The sequence below is a fragment of the Mus caroli genome, unplaced genomic scaffold, assembly GCF_978045245.1.
Source record: "Mus caroli unplaced genomic scaffold, Mus_caroli_1 scaffold_7, whole genome shotgun sequence".
NCBI lineage: Eukaryota > Metazoa > Chordata > Mammalia > Rodentia > Muridae > Mus > Mus caroli.
The window spans coordinates 143,963,781-143,973,599 of record NW_028227262.1 but is presented as its reverse complement, the minus strand read 5'-3'; the positions used below and the strand labels follow the sequence as shown (position 1 = coordinate 143,973,599).

At 40.6% G+C, this 9,819-nt stretch overlaps 1 long non-coding RNA gene across 1 annotated transcript; it reads left to right on the top strand.

Moving 5' to 3' along the window:
• Positions 1-4,013: 4,013 nt before the first annotated feature.
• On the top strand, positions 4,014-9,599 carry LOC147004039 (uncharacterized). Its single transcript, XR_015047533.1, has 3 exons — positions 4,014-4,055; positions 6,325-6,486; positions 9,043-9,599. It is a non-coding gene; the product is annotated as an uncharacterized LOC147004039 (long non-coding RNA).
• Positions 9,600-9,819: the final 220 nt, after the last annotated feature.

Here is a 9,819-nt window from a genome sequence, read left to right as displayed (position 1 = left end):
AGAAAAGAAAAGAAAAGAAAAGAAAAGAAGAGGAAAGAAGAGGAAAGAAAAGAAACAATACACCCCACCCCAAATATTCAAACCTGTACACTGTATGTTGGTCATGTGCACACCCCCAACTCTCTCTCTCTCCAACTTTCTTTCCCATACATCTCCTTCATAATTTCATGTCATCTTTTTTCCTCCATAATGCACTGAGCACAGTTAGTGGTGTCACCATGAACTTAGATGTGGCGCATAAGTCACCTAGCAATTACCACCTTTCCTAAAGAAAAGCGGCTCTTGTTTCCTTACTAGCCATCAACTGTCTTTAGTTCACTATCTAGGATAAGGCACTGGGAACTGCTTTTCCACTCCGTGTTGGGGCTGGGACCTTTAACATGATCTTTTACAGATCTTGTTCAGGGAACCACGACTGCGGTGAATGCATGTGCACACTCAGCAGTTACACCACGCCCAGCAATCGAGAACACGGCTTAGCACTTCTTCCCATTTTTTGACCTCTTTTCTCTCCCTCTCCAGGGATGGTCCCTGAGCTTTGGTGGGAGGAGTTGGAATGGACTTCCCATCTTTGGCTGAGTACTCAGTCTCTTATTTTCAGCTCTCTGAGTGATGTGTCTCTGCCTACTGGTGCTCTCTGTAACCTCTGAGCAAGATTGAAAGCAACACAGATCTATGAACACAAACACACACATTTATAATGCTGTTGACAATGGGACAGTTAGAAAAGCATTGTGGGGGCTTGAATGAGAATGCCCCTCTTGGTTCAGGCATTCGAACCAAGACTCTGTCCCCAGTGGCTGAAGTCATGGAAAGGAGCAGCCTTGTTAGAGGAAGTTCATCAGCAGAGGAAGACTTTAACAGTTTAAAGCCTCACCCTGCTTCCAGTGTGTTCTCTGCTTCACGGGTGTGTTTGAACATGACATTTCTCTGCTTCCTGCTCCTGCCACGAGGTCTGTTTGCTACCATGCCTTCCCATTATGATGAACTCTTATCTCACTAGAACTGTAACCCTAAGCCCAAGTAAATATTCTTCCCTTAGTTGCTTCTTGTCAGTGCTTTATCACAGCAACAGAAAGACGATTAATGCAAATACCAATAGTACCACTAGGGTCTATGGTGTTTTTTAAGCCATAGATTTTTGAACATGTTTATAATATCAGCCATTAATACCCACCTGTGGAGCAAGCTTCAAATCCAAGCAAGGGAGAGGTCAGCTAGCTCCAGGAGCTTTCTCGCCACTATGGCACCAGTGGGCCCATCTTGCCTGAAATGTCTTTTAGCACGCAGGATCGAGTGCTAGGTAAGAATACTGACATGTTTTCTATTCCCAAATCCTGCACCGCACTTTGCAGCACTAGGAGGGCTAAAGAACAGTGAGAGAACTTCCTGTTCAGTTTAAGATTGATATTTCCTTGTCCTGCAACCAAAGTGTAATGTGTCTACTGCAGTCCGAGGTCGGACCCACTAGCTATAGTGGGAGACCAAGAGTGATGGCAATACTTTGTGTTTTTTGGTGCCTCCAGAGTTTCTCTGACCATTAACTCACAGCGACGATTTCCTTGGATATCCTTGGTCTTTTATGCCTCTATCTAAATTTTGACAATGACTTTTTTGTCTGTAAAGAAAGGCCCTGACTTTTTTCATTGACATTGCACTGAATCTGTAGATTATTTTTTTGTAACATGATCATTTTCATAATATTAATTATTCTAATTCATGAGTATGGGCGGCCTTTCCATCTTCTGGTGTCTCCCCCAATTTCTTTTCTTTCTTTTCCTTCCCTCCTTCCCTCCCTCTATCTCTCTCCCCCTCCCCACCATGTGTGTTGTGTGTGCTCATTGCAGAGATCTTTAGCTTCTTTGGTTAGGTTTATTTCCAGGTATTTTCAGGACTTGCAGGGCTGCTGTGAAAAAGACACTGCTCTGACTTCCTCGTCAGTGTGTCAATACAGAGGTTATTGGTTTTGTGTGCTTATTTTGGGTGTATGTGTAAATGTATGTGTATGTGTGTCCATGTGTATGTCTGAGAACATTTTTGTGCATTTGTGTGTATATATGTATGCATGTGTGTCCATGTGTGTGTGTGTCTGTCTGTCTGTGTTCGTGTCCATGTGTGTGTATGTGTGCCTGTGTGTATATACGTGTGTGAGTGTGTGTGTATATGTGTATGTGTGTATATGTGTATGTGGGGCATGTATGTGTGTGTAGGTGTGTGTAGGTGTGTGTGTGTGTGTACGTGTGTAGAATGGAGTGTGTTCATATGGTCAGCTTGTTTGGGAGCAGAAGTTTCTACAGTTCCAGCCTTAGTAATTGCTTGTTCTCACTGCTACTGTTAGTTTATTGAGACTGGGACTTGCTTTGAGTCCAGATGGCCTTGAATTTAAGACTGCCCTGCCTCAGCTTCCCTCGGGGTTAGCATCACTGGCTTTCTTGTCTCTACTTGTCTGCTCCTGAGCATCCCTACTGTCCTTCCTTCTGAAGGGACTTTGGTCTTCCAGGGTTCTCTTCAGAGTATCCACTTAGGCTGCAACAGGAGATTTTTTTTTTTTTTTAGTAACATGCATCCTGTCTGCTATTTTTAATATTTCAAAAATTCGAAAACAAATCTTACAAAATATTAAAATCAAATTATTTAAGACTCATTTAAAACTTATGCATATCATAAAACAATAATGTACAGAGAGATTTAAATAAAAGTATGGACATTAGTTGGTATAGCATTTAAATAAATAATAAGAATTTTCTTTGCTTTCTCTATGTAAAGGAATTTTTAAAAATCAAATTAAGATACTGTTAGAGTTTTAAAAAAAAAAAAAACCTGAAATAAAACTCCTGAACTCTTCTGGTCATGAGAAAGAACCTTTGTCCTCACCAGTTGAGCAAGGTCACTCATTTGGCCAACCTAGCTTCTGGTGGATAGCAGGGTCACCCTAAGCCATTCTAAAGCAATAGTGAAATGCTCAGGCCCTCAGTGGGATGACGCACTTTTAATTCCCAGAGTGCTTGCTGCTAGTACATCAGCTTTCCAGGTAACTAAGGAAAATGTAACTTCTCCTTCTCTTCTTACTCTCTCTTCTCTAATCTTGCCATCCTTAACACTTTGGGTTTCCCCACTATTCCCGGCTTCTTTACCTGTTTTCTGAAGCCTCTTTCCCTGCTATATGGCTTATCGTTCGTGTGTCTGGCCCATGCCATCTGAGGCGAGTTCCCGTTCTTCTCAAGTCTCCTCCTTTAGGAAGCTGCCATGTTTTTATTACTACCTTTGTTTAGTTTGTTTTATTCTTTTAGTAAAATTGTATTTGTACTACACCTTGAGTCTGTTAGAAGTTATTATATTATTATTATTAATTATCATTAATGAGAGCAAGAACTCCAAGAAGGGGCCTGATTCCCACTGTATCAGTATGGGATGGGATGACGCGTGGGAAATCAACCCTAAGGTTTTTAGGAATAGTTGTTATGATTGTCTCCATTGACTTCATAGACTTCACAGCTGCAGTGACACAAAAGTCAAATTAAAGAGGTAAAGCAATTGGGTGAGAACCTAAAACGAACCCAGAGAAAAGACAAATACCTTCTAAAAATGACCTGTCAGAAGTCAAAAGGTCTATGACAACCCATAGTTGAAAATAAGGTAATTTTGAAAGGCAGTATGGGGTTGATTATTTATTGCAAAAATTGCTTTTATTTATTATTTACCATTGTAATTAACATGGGCATACTTTTAACAAAAACAAAATCATGAAATTAAAGAGTTAAACTAAAGTGAGAAATAACTTAGTCTTTTATTCGATGGGTTAGATAAATTCTCCAGCACTGGTGTCCACCATCACTAGCAGCCAAGGCTACCCGTTTCCGCCGGTGCCTTGGCTATTTTCCCCTTGAGCATGCGCCGAAACCCGCATTAAGCCTTCACCATCATGGCCTCTCTCTTTCCCATCTAGGCTCAGAAGCAGTCTTTTGCATACATGCCTCCCCAATCAATGTCTTGCATGACATCTGGTGCAGGTTGTGATATTGTGGCCCTTGGATTGCCACAAAACACTTGCAAAGGTGACTAAAGTTCATTATATTTGCAGGAAAGTGTCAAAGGCAAAAATATACATTAAAAATTATTGTCCTGAAAAATTCTGGCTTTACTTTTAGCATTCGGTCCATCCTGCTTTCAGTTTTTTTATTTTCTGTGTGTCTTTTCTGCCTCTATGCTTGAGTCTGATAATTTCAGTTTTCTATGTGAACCATGTGACATCTATGCTTTTTACCGCTACAGAATTTTGGCTGAAGCCTTTGTGAGTGACTCTAAACACTTGGTAAGGGCTTCTACATTTTCCTTTTGCTTTCATGGTAACTAAGCTGGGTAGCTTAGTTACCGTGCTTTGTGCTTTGTGTTTTGTGTGCTTTGTGTTTCCAAATAGTTGGAATATTTGTTATTAACTTGGAATGTGAAGAGAAAACATAGTACAGTATGTTTACATTGCTAACATTGCTTACTTTAATACTGTTGTGATAAAACACCAGGACTAAGACAGGTTATAGAAGTGAGCTTTGAATTGGGCTAGAGGATCCAGAGGGTTAGAATACATGATGGTGGTAGAAAATGCTGGGGGGCAGGGGGGAGGAAAGAGAGACAGAGAAAGCGAGAGAGGGGGGTAGGAGAGGGAGGAGGAAGAGGGGGAGGAAGAAAGGATGGAAGGGAGGGAGAGAGGGAGGGAGGAAGGGAGGAAACTCAGTGACGTGTGTTCTCTAGCAAGGGCAACTTTTTTTTTTTTTTTTTTTTTTTTTTTGGTTTTTCGAGACAGGGTTTCTCTGTGTAGCCCTGGCTGTCCTGGAACTTACTTTGTAGACCAGGCTGGCCTTGATCTCAGAAATCCGCCTGCCTCTGCCTCCCGAGTGCTGGAATTAAAGGTGTGCATGAGCCACCATCGCCCGGCGCAAGGGCAACTCTCAATCCTTCCTAAACGACCAGCAACTGGGGAGAAACTCCTCGCAGGCCAAGACTTCGGGTGTCTCACTAACGCAGCCGCAGCCTTACATAATCTGTCCTTTGGGGACTTTACTGTTATGTTTCTTTGTGATTTGAGATATAATCAAATATATTAGCTGGGGACATCTCAATAAGTAGGGAACTAGGCGCTAAACCTGATAGCTTGAGTTTGATCCCAGGGATCGATGTGATAGAAGCTGAGAGTCAGCTCCTTAAATTGTTTTCTGGCTGCCATGAACTCTCTCTCTCTCTCTCTCTCTCTCTCTCTCTCTCTCTCTCTCTCTCTCTCTCTCTCTCTTTCTCTCTCTCTCACACACACACACTCACACATCCATCAATGAAATAAAATGTAGATGTAAAGATAAATAACTGTTCTTGTCTACTCTAAACGTTATATAGTCTCTTTTTTTAAAGCCAAAATATTTCTTAGAATAAACATTTCTCTTCAGGAGTGGTGGTGTATGCCTTTAATCCTATTACTAGGGAAGTAAAGGCAGACAAGTCTCTTCGAGCTAAAGGCTAGCCTGATTTCCATAGCAAGTTCCAAGCTACGTAGGGTTACATAATGATACCTTGCCTCAAATATACATTTATATATATATTTGTGTGTGTGTGTCCCTGTCTGCTATGTGCTCAAAGCTATCCTATGGTCTAGTTCTGTTATTATTCACTTGGTCTAACAAACTGAAGGTAGACTATAAATTCTTCTTCTATCATTATTTGTTATAAATTTTGTTTTTATTTTAGAGCAACACATTTGGAATATAAATATAAATATAAATTGCCGTGTCTTCAGAAAGAGTAGCTGTGGCTGGCTTTCGCCATATCCATGGCTTTATTTACTTCCTTTCCTAGAAATGGGCCTTGGTTACACAGTTGAGAGCACCAACTTGGTGGTTTTCTGAGCTCACTGAATAATAACATATGGCCTAGACTAGCAGATAGATTCTAATCACCTCGACAACATAACTGTGAGTATGTTCACATTAGTAATGATCAATAAAACATAACAAAGCATAGATAGTCTGTTAGATTGTGATCATAAATACAGGCAGCAGCTAAGGGCTAGTGAGCAAAGACTGTGCCTATTTTGTAGCAAACCATGCCTTAAGCACCTCCCATAGTCTGTAATTATTAGTCAGCAAAATATTCTTGCCCAGGCAGGATCAAAGCAGCTTCAGTGCATTGGAGAGAATTATTTTAAAATTCAAATCAGTCCTGAATGCATAGTATTCTTTCTTGAAACTAAAGGTTGTTCTCTCTTAAATGTCAACACTTTTCTTTTAAAGCCTCCTCTCAAGTCTATTTTGTTAATAGTTGACCTTTCTTCTTCAATAGATGCATCCACAGTAGATTGAAAGGATCTGGATTCTCTCCTTGTTTTTTTCCTGAGAGCTAATTTCAATGATTGGTGTAAGAGGTTTCTACTCCAGCTCTGAAGATATTTTATGTTGCCAATCTTGGCTTATAATGATTTCAATTTATATAAACGAGGAGAAGGTAAGACATTTTGTGCTTATTGTCAGGGATAAGTTATTTTTCTCAATATTGAATTCTAAATTAAATTCCATATGAATTATATAAACTGATTCTCGGCTCAATTTACAGCTAGGTATCTGTTACCTTTAGGAGTACTGCTACATTTTAAATTATCTGTTATAGCAGAAAAATTAAAGGATGTACTTTAGAAAAATTACAAAAATATTAATGGTTGGGGTAAAAGGTATTTAAAAATACAGCAGCACTTGATCTCACCACCCCTATTCCTTTACAAAGGTAACATAATACCTCATTTCCAACCAATATAATCACTCTTATTATAGCCATATTTTATTCTGGGCATACCTGGAGCTTGGCAAGCTCAAGTAGAGTGGCAGGGAGACCTTTCTTTGTAGGACAGTATGGTCAGCGCCCCCTGGAGTCCCTCGTTCTTCTTTTTCCTCCCAGGCTGGATACTGAGGTGTCATGTAGTTCAGTGGGATGTGCTCAGACTGGCTTGGAAAAAAAACAGGCACATGAGAGGATGTATTCATGAAATAATGATAATAATAATAATCAGCAAAATATTAAGTTAGAACATGTTCAAAATACTATGCTAGTGTAAAGGTAAGAGCTCACAAGTTGTAAGCCATCTTCCCGGTCCTACGGCCTTGTTTTCTTCCCAGGAGAGCAATGTCTTCACAACAGAACAGTATGGTTTAACCATCACAATATGGTCACTTACCAATTCCTGCTGTGTATCCAGGCTCAGGCAGATGAAGTCAACAAAATTCAGTCCTGACTGATAGTTTACAGTGTTTGTTTGTTTGGTTGGTTGGTTGGTTTTTGTGGCAACAATATAGGTTACCCTGACTTTACTAACAGCAGATGTGAGCTGAAGAAAGTTAGTTAACATTTAGGCCTTACTCCATGGAAAATACTGAATTCCTTGCTAGAACACAACACTTAGTCACTCCATATTAGAGCAACTATTGACTTTAGGGAGAGAGGTTGGATGGTTGGGATACCCTGATCACAAGTAAACTAGAAACATTACAAAAATGTGTATACAGAGCTATCTATAGAACTATCACCAGGATGTAGACTTTTACCCACAACCATTTATGTCCCAAATCATACTACTAAGTATACTGTTCATCAGTCAAACTTGACCTCCAGACCTCATCCAGGCAACACAAAGGCTCCTGAGCCTTTGAGGTGATGGTGGGGACTCCTATAATTAGATTGGCAGGTTGTATTCCTCCTAACCTCGGGGGCACCATTTACATCTCAAGAGATTTGACCACATTCTTGAAGCAGGAGGGAAGGGAAAATAGAGCATGAAGCAACTCACCAATTAACATTTCAATAAATTATCCGGCCACGTGCATTTTGTTTTTGTTTTTGAGGGAGGAAGAGAGTCTATAGCTTTTATTAGATTCTCAAAGCAGAGAGAAGCTGATTTCATCCAGCAGTGGATGTATGTCAAACCTCTGTATTCCACAAAGCAAGAAAACATCCCATTTGCATGGCTTAGAGACTCTTTTCAGAGTGCTGACACAGCTATGAGCTTTGAGTGGACTCATTATTTTTTTATTAAATTGGGTCAGGGTGGAACTTGCATTCAACCCAAATGCAGATGGGGTCACTGTGAGAGAACTGCAATATACACAATAGGTAATAAATTCTGGGAAATGAAATCTGTCATCAGACCACTTTTTCACTCAACAAAAACCAATATGGGGTCTAACATTAGGACTTCAGGCAGAAAAAGAAACAACCCTGCAAGATAAAGAGGCAGAATTGCATTCATTGAGTTAGAAAGCAGGGGCAGGGGTAGAGGGCATCTTTTATGTATTGGACAGGAAAGGGTCAGGAGCTTTTCACTCAAAAGCATATAAAAGTACTGAGCAGAAGAACATTGCCGTAATGGAGGGAGCGCGTGTCCAGCGTGGACTTTTCATAAATAAATGTGGATACCTGAATGGGAACATCATTATCAGCCCATCTTCAAGTGCAGGGAGAGAAAGCTTTCAGAGTAGCCGGGAAACCACTCGGGGTTAATGAAGAGAGCCTGCACTAAGTCATAGCTGTCTTTTTAAGTGCTCACGAAAAAGATTATTTTTAACTGGCATTTAATTTTGTACAGAATCCAATTGATCAGACCTAGAGCCACAATTAATCAGTTGAATAAGGCTAGGCACAAATGGATTCTGATGGAAAGTAAGCAGATGCCCAAGTCCCATTTTCACTGATGTCCTCGAAATGGGTACTCTCGTAGTGCTGCTTTCCATTGCCTTTAGAGGATGCTGGAAGCCACTGCTTAGGTCAGTTCAATTTAGTCTTTTGTTACTCTGATTTCGCAGTCCTCTAATAATTTAAAAGAATCAGAGCTCTCAGCATTTCAACTTGTTATGTAATCATACTTCATATTTTGTGTGTGTGTGTGTACGAGCGTGCGTGCAGGGTAGGGGGGTCCACATGTGTTTGTGTGTGCTTCTGCGTGTATGTGCATGTGAGTGTGGAGGCCAGAGACCAGAGGCCAGAGAATGACTCTCGTGTCATTCCTTCTTTTAGGTACTGTCCTCACATTTTTGGAGACATGATCTCTTACCTACCCAGAGCTTCCCGGTTGAGCTATGCAGCTTGCGAGCAAAGCCCAGAACCTTCTTGTCTCTGTCTAGTTCTCTGATTGAAATCTGATCCTCACTATTGTGTGGCAAACACTTTGCTGCCTCCCTAGCCTCTTACCAATTTTTTTTCCCTATCATCACAGAAATTAATTCACCTATAGAATGATTGCTTACAGCGCTTGGAGACGTTTGGGCAGCAGGAAGCAACACACCGTCCCTCTGTATGTGGCGATGCTCTCACCTCCACTGTCTGCCTTTTTACTTGTGAAATGGGGAAGCATGCCTTCCAAACAATACAACTGGTACTCTAAGTTAAATCCCCAGAGTGGTGCTTGGATCTGGCTGATACTAAGGAGCCATTTTCTTGAGCCAATGTCAGAGTGGGAGTGACCAATGCATATACACTTTTGTCTTGTGAATTCTAGAATGGTAAACTTTTTGAGCTGGAAACATCCTCACATTGGGAAAATGGAGACTTGGAGGGGAAAGGAGCATGGCCAAGGTCTGCACCATTTCTTTATTCAAATGTCCATCTGTTGAATGGACCACTCATCATCAAAAACAAACTTCCTGTGTGCCAAGTATTGATCTATTCCTATACATGTGGGATTGAGATTGACACGTGACCACAGGAAACGTTAAAATTGGAAAGTGATTAGAAATTTTACATGAAAATTCCTCATCTGAAATAGAGTTTTCTGTTGGGAAATATGATTAAGCT